At 40.2% G+C, this 15916-nt stretch overlaps 1 long non-coding RNA gene across 1 annotated transcript; it reads left to right on the top strand.

Annotated features, from left to right (window-relative positions):
- Window positions 1-10784: 10784 nt before the first annotated feature.
- LOC139077375 (uncharacterized) lies at window positions 10785-11476 on the top strand. The gene is made up of 3 exons (XR_011529834.1): window positions 10785-10883; window positions 11009-11111; window positions 11340-11476. It is a non-coding gene; the product is annotated as an uncharacterized lncRNA (long non-coding RNA).
- The last annotated feature ends 4440 nt before the right edge of the window (window positions 11477-15916 follow it).

Genomic DNA, 15916 nt, shown 5'->3' with positions numbered 1-15916 from the left:
TGCTTTGGCCCTTGCTGGGTCATGTGCTTCTGACCTTGGGTAGTAGCAGACAAGAAAGAAAGATCCTTATCCTTAACCTTCCCCAGTTCTCCCATCAGACCCTTCTGGTGCCAGGTCCTCTTTTGCTCCATTGTCTTGTCAAAACAGTTCTTGTCCAAGAGTTGGAGCCCAAGCCCTGTTACATATCCATGCATATGCCCAGGATGTTGGCTACGCTGTTGAACTTGGCACAGTAGCTACTCCAGCTTTTTGAAGTGATGCTCTCGCGTTCCTGGGGTCTCAGTTCTGAGTCTCCTAAAGGTGTCCCACATTTCATGATAGAATATTAGATCGAAGATGATTATGCATTTGGTGTCTTAATTCAGAAGTCTAATTTCTTAGTTCTAAGTTAAAGTACAAAAAGTAGGACTTGCCTGCTTTAAATAAGTATATATTACCATATTCGTGTTAGGGCATTAAATGTATTCTAATGGTGACAGAAACAAAATAGTACATTCTTTATAGTCCAAACTAGGAGGTATGACAAGGAAAGCAGCTACAGGCAAGTAGTAGCTACTGAAGTATAGGTAATAAGTATTAATTCTAAATTCACTAGAATTCTAGGTTCAAGGGTGTATAGATTGGGGAGAAAAACATGAACACAGAAAATGTTTCATTTTCTTTTTTAAAATGGCTTTATTGAGGTATAATTCACATATGATAAAATTCACCAATTTAAAGTATATAATTCAATGGTATTAGTATATTTACTGATAAGTGCAATTATCACCATACTCAACTTCAGAACATTTTTGTCACCTCAAAAGGAAACCTTGTACCTTTTAGCTATCATTCTGCCCACTCCCCCACCTCCCGAGCCCCAAGCAACCACTAATCTACTGTCTACTCCACGGACTGAATTATTTTGGACTTCATATGAAGGGAATCATGTGGACTTTGTGACTGGCTTCTTTCACTTAGCATAGTGTTTTCAAGGTTCATCGAAGTTGTAGCATGTATCGGTACTCCATTCCTTTTTATAACCAAATAATATCTATGTTAAGTCTTGTCATCAATTTGCTCCTAGTATTGACATTTTTCAATATAGTGGCCACTCAGATAACCATAACTTTTACCTGAGAACCCTATATTGCACTGATGTTTGTCTATTTTTTCTGCATTTGTTTTGAACTTTGTCCCTTTGATAAGCAGATATATTAAGCCTTAGATAGAAATGCCAGGATGTGTGTGTTTGTATGTGTACATACATACATATACATATGCAAAAACCAAATTTGTCAACTTATATACTCTTGTCTGCTCATAAAACTTTGAGGAAGCTTGAAGCTTTTCTTCATCCCAGACAGGACACTCATCAACGGTATCTTTCCATGCTGCTGAGCATTGAGAAATATGAACTCACAAAGAGGGGATGTTTCTTAATTTACTCAATAAATGTTCTACAGATTGAGGACACAGAGAAGGACAAGACAGCGTTCCTGCCTTAATGGAACTTACGTTAAATTGGAGGAGATCAATGTAGATGGGTGTAAAAGATCTTATTTGGGTGATGAAAATATTCAAAAGCTGATGTATGGCAGTGATTGCAACACTGAGTAAAGTTACTAAAAATCATTGAATTGCACATTCGAAATGTGTGATTTTTATAACATGTAAAATATACCTCAGTAAAGCTATTTTTTAAAAAAAGGTAACGAAGGGGCAAGGGATTTTAAATAGATTAGTGCAGGGAAGGCCTCTCTGAGGAACTGGCATTTGAACAGAGGCCTGAATAAATGAGAAAGTGAGCAATGCAATGATTAGGGAAGTGTGTTCAAGCAGAAGGTACACCTGGCGGAAAGGTTCTCAGGGAACTAAGCAAATTAGCAACAGCAAGAAGGTTATGCAATAACAGCAAGAAGCCAATGTTATTAGAGTGGAGTAAACAATGAGAATCATGGTGGGAGACAAGAGTGGAGATGTAAGCAGGTGTTGTATATCATGGTAAGAAGTTTGGGGATTATTTTGAGCATGAAGGGAGGCTACTGAAAAGATTTATAACTAATTCACCTTAAAACAAAACCCTCACAGCCTGCTTTGCAGAAAATCGATGGTATGGGGTAAAAATGGCTGTAGGGAGATCAGAGAGCAGACCACTCTGGTAGACCAGACTAAAAGCTGGTTTTTGTTTGCATCAGTGGTGATGGAGGTGGTAAGAAGAGGTCAGATATTGGAGATATTTTTGAAGATAGAGCAGACACGACCTGCTGATCTATTGGAAATAAGGTATGAGAAAAAGAGAAATCAAGAATCATTCCCAAGTTTTTGGCATGACATATTCAATGAATGGAATTGCCATTTACTGAGATGAAACTCATAAGGGAGGAGTAGTTCTGGCAGGTAATCAAAAGTTTGTTTTTTCAGTTGTTAAATTTGACAAGTCTGGACCTCCAGGTGGATAGGCGGAGTATGCAGTTGGATAAATGAGTCCAGAATCAAGGGAAGGGATTTAAGCCAGGTATATAAATTTGAAAACCTTTAGCATATAGATGGCATTAAAGCAAATGATCTGGATGATGCCATCTAGGGTCAGAAATCAGGATGAGGGGAGGGATCTAGCGAAGGAGTTTGAGAATGCTCCATCTGTGGGCGGGGAGGGGGTGAATTAGCAAGTAGGATGTCTTGGAGCGCAAATGTCAAGAGAATTAGTACAGACCTTGAGACCTTGAGAATTAATCTCAATGGAGTGATAATTATGACACCGGAAAGAATGAGAGATGCGATAGTGGAGACAGCATATATAAACAACTCCTTTGAGAAATTTTGCTATATAGGGAGTGGTGGCTGGAAGGATGTGGGGTCAAGGGAAGGAGCTCAAAAATTTTTTGTTAAATTTTTTTAATGATGGGAGACATCTTGAAGTGGAAAGAACACCACTGGGACTTGGAAGTGATATGAGAGAGGCAGCAAGATGGTTTGTACTATTGTCTGGGAGCTCAATGACACCTTTAGTTGATCACTGATAGAGTACTCTGTGACTTGCCTATAGTACAGTTACAACTGTGCCATGCGATAGGAACCATTGATAATGAAAAGAAATGAGTCCTCATTGGGATCTTGGCTTTGATTTAATAGTGGTTCATAAGAAGGCAGCAGAGAAAGTTCTCTGCAATGTGTTCCCTGCAGGGTAACGACACTGCTACCTCCTCTGCAAAGATGTTAGAGAGAATGCAGCTCTTCCTCCCCAGATCCTGAGTGCTAAAATCCAGTTTGGAGACCCCAAAGGCTCCAGACTTTGGGACAAACTTGGATAATGTGGCCAGGCTTTGAAATCTAGAGGGAAGGAAGCAATTATAAAGCTGATTGAGTATGGAGGAAAGGCCAGTACAGTGGGAAGTTGTAGCAATTACGTTTAAGCATTTTTTAAAAGACCAGGACAAGGCTGGACCATTGTTATTATAAATATCCTGATTCCCCTGGAGTAGTCACTGCCACAGTCATTGTGAAAGAACCATTGATGCTGAATCCCAATGTTGTGTTGCCAAATTTTACCAAAGTGCCAAGTAGGGAAGAATCTAATCTATGATGGAGGGAGGAAGACACTCCTGCTGTGATTGGAACTTTAATGTGAATACCACAGCATGTAACATGTATAGAGTGCTTTACAGTCTGCAAAAGATGTCATATTCTTTGTTTTTTTTAGTTTTGATGTTTATAGAGATCATTAACTAAGTGTCATTCATATTATTCTCATTTTTATTTTTCTGCTGAAAAAAGAGAGGCTTAGAGAAAGGTCACCTGACTTTTCCACCATCACACAGCGAATGAATGGATAAGCCAGGACTCAGACTCAGGACTTTTGGCTCCATATCTTTGAATCTACAGAGTGTTGGGGGTGGGTAATGTATGGAAGCACATCACATGTTTATGTTGATTATGGAAGGTCCAAGGGGAGTAATGCTAAGGGGCAAATTGGAGACAAAACGGGGAGGTGAGGAACTGTCTTCCATTGTTTAAAAGGATTGTCTATGTAGAAGAAGAATCATATTTATTCTGTGCAACTTTGGAGAGTTAAGACTAGAACAGGGAGGCAGATTCCACCCAATTTGTGAAAAGCCCAACAAAAAGGAAATCATTGAGTTGCTGTCTTAAAGAGTTGAAGCTGGGGCCTGATGAATAGCTGGCAATGCTTTGGAAGGAAATCTTCAATCTTGAAAGCTCTAAAATTCTATTCAAATCAGGTCCCTTAAGACTTCTTTGCAAAAGCCTGAACAACAATAGTACACTTCTCTAGCACTCTAGTTATATGCAATGATGGTGGCGTGTTACACTGTACTTTCATGTTGCAATAATTTTGTGTCCGTGCGTGTCCATTTCTGCTTGACCCACTGCAGGATGGGAGGTGAGAAGTTGAGGGGCTAAGTTAGGATGAATACGGACCTGTGACTCATCCAGACTCAAGTGGAAGCAATTCACGCTTCATCAGGCAGGAAAGGGGAAGCTTTTAGCTCAGCAATTGAGAAATCTTCAATAGCAGAGCAGGAAGAATTCCTCAGGGGATTCAGGCAGTGACTCAGAGAGGATAGGTGGAGGGAGGGTTACCCAGGAACCTTGGGGAAGGAGTGGTTCGTGGGTGGAAGCCTTGCACAGAGGTGCAGTCAGTGGTGAAGGAAGCCATTTGTTTCAGGAGAGCTGTTTAGAGGGAGTATGTTTTGTGTGGGCAGTAGCTGATGAGGAAAGAGAGTTACGGGGTTAGCGATATGCAAGGGAGGACATGTTGAGAAATGGGGTTTGTAAGGGGCTTGCTTTATCAGGCGTGAGGTGGGGAGATGTTTGGTACAGTGAAAGAAGCCACAAGGACAGAAGGAAGAATCCTTGCTGCGGCCTTAACTATATATATATAGTTATGTGTGTGTGTGTGTGTATATATATATATATGTATATACCTGTATATAGTTATATATATATATATATGTACACACACATATATATTTAAAATTTTAAATAAAAATCTTATATGATTACAAAAACAATATATATTAATGTAGAACAATTGGACAATATAAAGAACAAAAAAGAACCCTTATATCCCCTCAGCTAAGACGAATGCTGTTACCAGTTTGGTGTATTTATTAAGGATTTGATATATTTTTTGTAAATTTTTAATCTCCACTTTGTCCCCAACTACTTACTTCGAAAATCTTCAAAGCTGTAAAAAAGTAGAAAGAATAATGTAATGAGCTAGTACATATTCCACCTAATTCAATTCCTAATATTTTGCCACATACATAATTCTTTCTTTTGCTGATCCATTTAGAAGTAAGTTGTTGCGCACATCACGTCAGTCCGCTTTTAAACATACCAGCATGCATCTTTAAGAATAAGGACATTCTCCTGTATAACAACATTACCGTTTTCTCAGCTAAGAAGATCAATATTAATTCAGTAAGGTCTGCATGTGTCTTACTTATCAAGATATAGTACTACAGATTCTAAATGCTTTCCTTTCTCTTATTTCTCAGACTCTCATGGTTGGAGGAAGACTATCTCTCTAACCAGCTAGGCCAGAGTAACCGCATACTGGGGGAGGTAAGAAAGACTCTGGGCATGGGAAGCTGGAAGCTGTCAGAAGGGTATTTATCTCTCAAAGCCCCTACTCTTCCTTCCCCCTTAGCTCATCTCACCCGCTCATCCTCCCCGCTGTGGGCTAGAGCATTGCTCTGGGGAATCCTACCCTCTTTTCCTTTCTCTCCTTCCCTCCCCTCCTCGCTCATTCATCAAACCTTACTTTGTGCCTGTTCTGTGCTAGCTTCTGCACCAGGGTCTGCTGACCCAAATGAACTTGGTCTCTGGTCTCAGGAAAGTACAGAAAAGGCAGATTTTCTCCTTGGTGAGAGGTTTCTGTCCTTGGTTCTGTAACCTGCCATTTAGGGGCATCATGTCCGTGGGACTGGCTTGCCCATCTGGTTGCCTTACCGGGGTGACTGGGCTTCACATGGAAAAAACCTCTGCTCTTTGGATCACTAGTTGCCCTGACCATTTCCTGATGAGAGCACTAGACACAGTTTCATGAAAGAAAAGTAAGCCCCATTAGCTGAAACGTTAGCTTAGTTATTCTCCGGTGGGCTGATTCTCTGTGCAGGGAAAATATCGGATTTCCTAATTGAGGGGCACCAAGGTCTGCTTTCCCAACCTAGGCTTTTTTTTTTTTTTTTGATACAGTTGTTGACTGTCCTTTCAATATTTTTCTTATATGGAAGTATGTAAAAATGGAGATCTGTGAGCTAATTTCAACATTTCAGAAATCTTCATGAAAACCACAAATTTACTCTAACTAAGACTATACCATGCTAACTAAACTAAGTTTATTTGAATTATATCAATCCACTGTGGAAACCCTGCTTATCCCATTCTTATCAAAAACTCTTCTTGGTAAATTTTTAAAAAAATTAATACAAATGTGAAAATTAAATTAATTAAATTGTGATGATTCACGAGAATAACAGCAAAATTTCCTCAAAACTTGAAATTTTGGTACCATCTGAGGATTTACTCAGCTCAGATCAGCCTTTGGTAAATAGTAGCCAGCATTTGTGAAATCAAACTCCTAATCTAACCCAAACTCATAAGCCATCAATGGGAGGAGGCACCAAGAACCCACAGACTCCAGCTTTGGGGACCAAAATGCAGGTTTAGGGAAGTATATTGATTTTAGCATCCTCACAACTAAAGCCCAACCAATCAAACTGTGTCCTGCCTCTTTTCTCTTAGCTAAATTTGATTTGGGTTATCATTTATTGCAGATAATTTTACACGATACCTTTACTCCTATCTTAGAACAAGGTAGAATATAAAAGAATACAAACCAAAAAGCCTGATAAAATATTTTGAGAAGGAGATGGGGAAGCTTGGAGATTAGAAAAGGAAATTCTAAATTTTGGAATTGCTTCCTTGTGAGCCAGCACTGCTCAGGGGGAAGATGCTGGCTCAGTCCTTAAATCCCGGTCAGGAATGTCTCCCCACACCCATCCTGCCTGAATGAATCTCAGCACTACTCCCACCCCTGCTCACTAAGCAAACATCTCTTCATGGTTTGGTCTCCCATTTAAGTGAGGGAGAGACTGTGTGGGGCAGGGGTATTTCCCACTACACATAGTGTTCAATGTAGCTCTTGTTTATGTGTTATTTGGGGATTGGTTTGTATGAGTCAGTCCCGTGAGACTGAAAAACTCCAGATGCACAGACAGAATCAAGTGTGGGCCTGTGAGCTGAGGACGGGATCCAATGTGCTGGGGTATCGGTGCTGCCTCCACCTCCTGAAGCCCTTCCTGAGCGATCATCTGACCTTTTGGATGACTTTGTTATCTCAGTCTAAGCAAGAGAGATAACTGTAACTTAACAAATGTAACCTACAGGGACCCAGTGGGACTGAGAATAATAAACAGTCTCCTAGGGTATTGGAAGATTAGAAGCCACTAGTTTAGCTGGTTTATGTTCTTTTAACTTCAGAGTCTTTTTGCCAATTGAATTAAATGTGGTTCCACTAAAATTTGTTTGACCACTACCTCACGTTGAAATACTACATAGTGACAATTGTTTGAAAGTCTTTCTCTGTGAGGTTTGCTATTTCAGCACTTTGTGGCTGTTCTAAAAGAGTCGTGTTACTATTACCTATCAACCATTTCACAAGTGGTCATCTCCCACTCCAGCAGACACAGACAGACAGACACACACACACCCCTATGTCTTTCCCAGTGTAATCTCCTTCTCAGTCCTAGTGTCTAGTACCGTTATGACCTCAGGGATTGCCAAGAACCCCCAAGTGACCTAACAGTCTATCTCCATACTTTTTCCTGTCCACACGGGAACTTCCAGGAACATAGATTTCCAGTCACACAGATCAGAATTCAAATGCTGACTCTGTCAATTAATAGCTGGATGATCTTGGCTATTTTACTGAATGTTCCTAATACTCTGCTTCCAAATTTATAAAATAGAGCTGTAGTATAGTATTAGTCACCTCACAGTGTTAGATGACACAATGTAAATAAAGTACCTAACAAAACTCTGTGGCACTCAGTCAGGACTTTATAAATGCTACCTTTTATTTTTTTGCATTTTCCAGGCACAATCACACTAAATTGATATTGACTACAAGCCCAATTAAATATGTCAGCCCTTTCAGGGATAATTTCATTTAAAAAAAAAAGTCAGGGAAAGACGATGAATGTTAAAGAAATGTCTCTCCAACAGTGGAGTCTTACACACTGTGACCAGCTAGTGGGAGAGAAGTTCTTAGAGTGTATTGGAAAGAAACCTCAAGAATCACACATCATTAGATGTCTTTTATCCTGTGTTTACCAATAAGCTTGGCCCTGTCTGCAGCCACAGAGACCCGAAGGTGGTCTGAAGGAACGTTTGTACTCCAAGGCAAATGAGCAATGCCCGTTCTCTCTCCTGCTTCCTCACTCCCAGGGCCAGGCTGACTCCTCTTCTCCTCATTCCCTCCAGAATCACTGTTGGGGGAGGGAATGATGAATACAGGGCACAGTGCTTCCCCCTTCCTAGGGTCTCCAGCACTGATTCCCTCCACACACCTACACCCCTCTCCTGCCTCCTCCTCAGCCCTTAGAGCATTCCATTCCCATTCTGCTCATGACAGTATCTGGCCGCCGCCCAGTATCAGACCTGAAATGGCTCAGCCAAAGGACCAGTGTCTAGAGTGAAGCTTGCCAGGACTCAGGGCTGAAATAATGACAGTTGACCACGTCCCTCTCTAGGTTCAGTATTTCTGGAATCTCTGCTGTTTTGCACATCCTCTCCCAGAACTGGGTGGTCAGCAGAGGAACACAGATGTGGGTCAGAGTGTGGTTTTTGCTACTGGGTGCCAAAACCCAAAAACAAAACAACAAAACTGACTGACTTGCTTATCTGTCTCTTCCTTCCTCACAAAGCCTTCAGAATTCCTTTTAAAATTTCCTTCTCCTTTAAGGTCATTTTTAAAAAACCTTTTTCTTATGGGAAATTTCAAACTTGCCCTAAGTAAAGAGAAGAGTATAATGAATCCCCATGTGGCCACTGCATGCAACTTCAACAGTCATCAACATTTTGCCCATCTTGTTTCATCTCTCCTCACTGTTTATTATTTTTACTTGTGTGTTCATTTATTCCTAGAATATTTTTAAAGCTAATTCTGAGTTTATTTTTAAGAATTCTCTCTCTCTCCCCAGTTAAAGCTGGGAGTTGGGCAGAGGAGACCCAGCTTGGTGAGTTCAGCCCCTCCCCCTGCCTCCCCAGCTCTCTATCACTGCCTCACAGAGGAAATGAGGTGTAAATACAATTTCATAACTCGGTATTTATTCTTCCAGTAAATAATCCTGACTACTTTTTTATGCCACGCACTGGGCTAGGCACTGAGGATAAGAAAAGAGCTAGGAGAAGAAATTCTCAGTTCAATGGGAAAGACAAAAAGCAGAAAAACAATACTGTCGATTTGGCCTGATAATTTATACAGGTGCTACAAGAGTGTTAATTTATTGTACAGGCCTCCTTAATTTGGTTTTGTATGACTAGAGCCATATATTATTGATAAGCCCACAAAATTAACTTCTTCGTGGAAGTTTACTTAAGGAACCTCAGGTTGGGCTTTTAAAAGCCTCTTTAATTTGCTTTCTTGAGTTTAGAAAAACCAAGCCAAAGAAACTCTTTCCACAGATTTCACCCAAGTACGTACAGATTTGGGTAAATTGCTTTCTTCCCAAGCACCCCATAATTTCCTAAATTTCCTGGCCTGCCAGGAGGTGATGTTTCCCACCTCCTGCAAAGCTTGGACCCTGTAAGCCAGGTCCTAGGCAAGTGTCCTGAGAGGACTTTGCAGGCATTAGTTCATCATAAGGCATTAAAGGAGCATCATTCTCAAAAATGACATTCTGGGAAAGGCCTTCATTGCATAACTGATTTTTCCATTACATCCTGCTTAAAAGGAGAACAAACTCACTGAACCTATGCAAATAACATACTGTCATGAAAAGTAAGGGGACTTGGTAAGAGTTTCTGAATTCTTGGCTGTGTGTGTGGGTCAGTGAGAATCAGGTATCACCTATAAATGTTTATTTTAACTTGAAAATAATGGATTAAAGTGAATTTAAGAAGAAAGAAAAGAGCCTTCTTTAAATATTAAGAATAGGACATTAAAACAGCATCAACACTAAGGTAGAACAATAAACCAATATTCCAAATAAATAACCACAAATTTGCCTTATCAGTTCATTTGTCCTACACAACTAATTCTTTTTCTGGTGGATCTTGAGTTAGCAGTCTCATGAAGCTGTCTGCTTTTTGACTAAAAAGAGTTGTGTAAATCTTGACTCCGTCCTCCGGTTTGGTACGAAAGTTGTCTAAGTGATGGAAAGTGTCAATAGCTGGAAGTTTCTGGTACAGTCTGTTTTACGAGGTTCTGAGACTGTCCTTCTTTATTGAAGACACAAATTCTGGCCTATAATTTAAGGCAGAGCCTTCAGGCAAGCATTAGAGTAAACTAAAAACTACCTGCCGGTGACAGAGCCATAAAATGCCTGTGATTACCTTATATCTGATAATTTTCAAATGTGAAAATTTATGTAGATTCATAAAAAATAATAATGCAACTTACAAGGAAATCTGGTTGTTTAAAACCAGATAATAAAGACATTTCAAAAAAGTCTTTACACAGAATGTCTCTAAAGATAATTTTTAAGCCTATTTCAAAGAAGTCAGTGAATGTTACTTATGCTGCTTGATATCAATGAATGAACATAATTTTTATAGAGAACACAACCAGAAGGTCAGTGAGCTGGCATCTTTCCTAGCAGAGGTGTAGGCTGTGAGAAGAAGAGAACTTGGCAAGAGGGATCCGTGGGCTACAGGTAATCTTTGGGAGCAGCTTCTATAGACTTTGTTGGTTCTGGAAGTTCCTGTTGTACCAGAGTCGAGTGGTTGTGGTCTGTTTTACTGATCATATGTTATTAACAAAACTCCTCCAACATTACAGAAGCTGCCAAAATCACTCAGTGAGAAAGAACAAGACATAGTGTGATAACTCCCCCAGAGGGTCATCTGCCAAGTGGAGCCGGGGCTATGCAGAGCCTGAACAGGTAAGGACCCAGATCAGGGAACTGCAGTGATTAGAGAGGGGATGAAAGGATTCTAAGAGTCCAAGTTCTCACAGAGGTGAGAAGGGTCTGTTTCTATGGATTGTGAGCAGGTTTATGAGAGTTCATTTTACAAATATGAGTTTTTATGATTCTTAATAATACCTAAAAATATCCATCTTATATGTGCAAGATTGTTTTGGGCATTGATGGTAACCAATTCTTCTCTAGATCCATGAGAATTGACGTCAACTGGAACAGACTATCAGGGGCAAGGCAGAGAGAAGGAACAGAGGATGGGAGTCTGTAGACCAGGGTCGCATTCCTGTTCTGCACCCAGGACCTATGCAGCCTTCCACAAGACACTTATCCTGAGGCCTTGATTTTATTGTAAAACAGGAATAATAGTTATAGTTCTTCTTATTTGTTGGACAAGTTGTAAGGGTTATGTGAGGTCATTTATGTGAAATGAACTAAAATGTAAAGCCATCTATTTAGGTCCCCAGATGGCCTAAACAACACCTTTGTATGGATTGGAAGAAAATCCCGTCCTCTGGATGAAGTCAACCCTGTGCCATTTTGTACAGTTTGTTGAGCAGAGCAGGGGTTAAGTTTCAGTTTCTACTCACCCTTGGCTGGCCACTCTTGAGCAGAGCAGAGACATCAGAACTGTTTCTGCAAGAAGAATTACACCACGCAATATCATAAGGAAGCATTCACTACCAAGATGTTTGCCAAATATCCTTAATAGGCCAGATCCCTTTGTCTTTGGTGGGTAAACTGATGCTATGCTCTGCACACCACTGAGCACTCTGGGATCCTAATGGAAGACCACGTTTAAGCGTTGGAACATCTTGAATAACACATCTCTCTCTGGAAAAATGCCTCCCTCTACTGCTCCCACCTTGGACTTTAGTGTATCTGATGGGCATGTGAGTGACAAAAACTCTTGAAAAAAAGCTCATCTAATGCCTTATTTGTGCCCCACAGCAGAGTTGGATACCTTACTAGTAAAACGTTATTCAGCATGCTTTCCCCTCTTTTCTTTCCATGTCTCCCATCTTAAGAAACTCTTCATAGCTGAGGAGCCTCCAGCCCAAGGCTGACCTGGATTCTTATATCCAGTCAACTGTAATTAGGCAGTAGCAGCCACAGCTGCAGAATGAAGGGAAGGGTCCTGTGCGTGCAGTGTAGCAAGGCCCCTGACTATTACTTTGTGTGTGTGTGTGTGAGGAAGAGTGGCCCTGAGCTAATATCTGTGCCCATCTTCCTCTATTCTTTGTATGTGGGTCACTGCCACAGCATGGCTTGATGAGTGGTGTAGGTCTGCGCCCAGAATCTGAACCCATGAACCCAGGCCACCAAAGTAGAACACACCAAACTTAACCACTACACCACTGGGCTGTTCTCCATTACTGATTCTTTTAAACCAGTGGTTCTCAACCACATCACCAGATCCAACCATCTACAGCAAGCATGCTGTTTACCATCTTGAAGTGTAATTTATAGATAAAATAACACATTTATACATGTAAACTCAGGCAATCCACCCCTAGAGTCTGAGCACTCAAAATCATTGCTCTAACAATTCCCTCCTTTCTCTCCTGTATTATCAGTTTTTCCTCTACTTGGTCTTTTTTTAATCAATAAACAAGTGGGGAATTTTTCTCTTCTAAAAATAAAACAAAGGAAAAATCAACCTGATCTTGACAGTCACTCTCATCCAGTCTCATGACTTACATGCCTAGTCATATGCTGATATCCCCCAAATTTAGATCTCCAGCTCAGACTCTTTTGAACTCTATATGTCTCTTCACTATATTCAGCTGACATCTCAACTTGTCATTTTCATGGACATGTTGAACTTAACATCAACACAGGGTTGGATGGGGTGGGAGAACACCTCAAGGATATGCACCAAAAGGTAAATAACAGTCTCAGTGAGGGTCTTATATGTGTTTCTCTATACCATTATGTAAAACTTCTGTAATGAGAATTAACACTTTAAAAAAACTTCTTTATTTTGAAATATTTATTGATGCATAGGAATTTTCAAAGACAATACACTGAGGGCCAACACCATGTACCCTTCACCCGGCTTCCCCCAGTGGTTACATTGTACTTAACTATAGTACATTGACATTGGTATAGTGTGTGTGTGTGTGTGTGTGTCTATGTAGTTCTGTGTCATTTTATTTCTAGTAGATTCATGTAACCACCACTGCAATCAAGATACAGAACTATTTCATCACCACAAAGATCCCCGCTGTGGTTTCTGTTTACAGTCAGACTTGTATCCCTATCGCCATCATCCTAACCACTGGCAACTGCTATTATGTTTTCCACGTTATACAAATGTTATGTAAATGGAGTCATACAGGACATGACCATTTAACATTATTTTTTTCTGTGACACTAAAGCAGTTAGCTGTTACTTGAAGTTGTTTTAGGTACATAAATCAGAATACATAACTATTCTTAAAAAGTTCTCCCAAAAACATTTACCTTTTGTGATTTATCATTTTTATATCTATTTAGTTTACCTATTTCCAATAATTATTTAGATTGTCTATAAAAACTTCATGAGACATCAGACCAAATCAGCTACTATTTTAAGTTATTATTCTTGCTGACAAATTTTCTAACGGAGATAATACGAGTTTATTTGACTTATAAAGGCTGTATGTTTACATCATATCCAATGTTGATATCTCTGAGGACATGTCTGTTTTAATTAAACCAACAAACTTAAACAAGTTTTATTTACCAGAGGTCACTTTACATCATGCTAACTTGAAAGACATCTGGGCTAGTTTTCACTACACTGAAAAAAAAATTTGTATAAGCTCTTAAATTCATTAAACAGAAATCTCTTTTAAAATTATATCATCCAGACACACATACAATGACATGTAGACAAACACAAAGAAAAATCTTTAAAATTTTGGCCATGTTGTAGGCACAAAACTTAAAAGAATCTGGATCCAAATTGGGACCTGTTTAGATGGCTAAAGATTCTCATTCAAGATTTTTTTTCTCTGCATTTTGCTGTAAGGATCCTTTTTACAGCTGTTTTTAAAGTCATGTTATCTTTTAGAAGCTTCCGCATATTAATCAAAGAATGCATTCCACTGTGAGAGATTTTGAATCCTCTTCTTTTTTTCCCAAGGGTGACCCTGAAGGTGGATGTATCTGAAACAACAGTTCCCCAAAATGGCCACTGCCACTGTAAGATATTTTAAAAGTTTACTTATTTTCACTTGTTTAATTTTAGGTCTGGAATTTGGGAGAAGTTGAAGTTGGTGAGCTCAGTAAGAGAGGAGGGAGGAACAGCAGACTTGGTTTCGTTTTCCTGGCATGTTGGCTTATTTAATTATTTTTTCTTAAAGAGGTAGTATGGGATTTCTGACCTTGATTAGAGGCCTCAAAAGCTAAAATAGTCTTCTCATTCATTGTTTAATTTGTTTTATAGCTCGCTTTTTTTCCAACTACATGTGTAAATAGGTCAGTTTGGGTAAACTGAAATTGTCCCATTTGGACAATTTTAAAGTGAAATCTCTTTTAGCATGTTTAATTAACACTGTCTGAAGGGTGGATTTATATGCTCTCATAATCCCTAATTAGGCAAAAGAGATGTAATCATTTTACAGAAAGTCCATCATTTCCAGCCAGTCTTGTTAAAAAAAGGTTAGCACAAGGACAAAAACAAAGAACTGACACATCCAAAATCCACTAAAGGAAAATCAGACCAAGCACTCAGATGGCAAGTACCTTGGCACTGCCGTGCATGAGTTCTGTCAGTTACCAAAGACGTCTTTTCATGTGCCAAACCTAGTTTCTTTCACCACCAAAAGCAAAAGCTACCTCCTGAGGGTGGATGACTAAGGAGACTAAATTACTCCAGGCAGATTTTAGGAGGAAATCTGGGAGAGGTCAATGGAAATTCTCTAGCAGAAAGTGTGAGGGAAAGAAGAACAGGAGGGCATTGAGTTCTTCCCAATGACTGCTGGTAAAGAAACTGAGGCACAGGGAGAGATCTGAGAGACCTAGAGCCAGTTTGTTAAGGATATAGAGAAAGAAACCATGATAAATATTCTGTCACTTTAAGGCAAAGCTTCTGTTGGGCGTCCCTGACCGGCACCCACACAGGTCACAAACATTCTGAACTCAGCCTGCAGGGACCGAACCCTGCCTTTTTCCACAATTGCAAAACAAGACTGAGAGATGGACTCTGTAACTTCTGAGAGAATTAACCCCAGCCACAGGGGATCAGTTCCTTCTGTCACAGACACTACACAAACATAAAGACTCAGTGGCTCCCAGGGCAGGGGGACTCAAACCCACCCCTTGCCACTTTAGAAACACAAACACAAAAGGGCCCTCAGAAGGTCATCAAGCCCCAGCAGTGACAAACTCAAATGGGCCTCAAGCCTTCACTGCCCAATAACTAGTCAGCAAGGATTGCTCCCATTTGCCAGAGCCAAACATCAGCTCTTCGAGAGTAGCCAGGTCATGCAATCCTTCCAACCAAACATGAACTCTCACTCCCATGAGCCAGGCTGCCTCCAGATGGGGATCTGAACTCAAAACCCAGGTTCCACAAACGAATGTTGGGACTTGAACCCAAGGCTAAAGCAATCTTAAACCCAAGGATCAGGCAGCCTGGTTAGTGAGACAATGTAGAGAAATAACTTATAGTTATCCTGTGGGGATTGCACCACTTACCTCCATCAAGAGATCCTTGGAGCAATATGCTCAGTGTAGCCACTGGGTCTCCCAGTGGGGAAGCAATGTCAAATTGGCGGCAC

Source organism: Equus przewalskii, chromosome 1, assembly GCF_037783145.1.
Source record: "Equus przewalskii isolate Varuska chromosome 1, EquPr2, whole genome shotgun sequence".
Taxonomy (NCBI): domain Eukaryota; kingdom Metazoa; phylum Chordata; class Mammalia; order Perissodactyla; family Equidae; genus Equus; species Equus przewalskii.
Note: the sequence above shows the minus strand (reverse complement) of the source record. Positions and strands in the feature narration are given on the sequence as shown.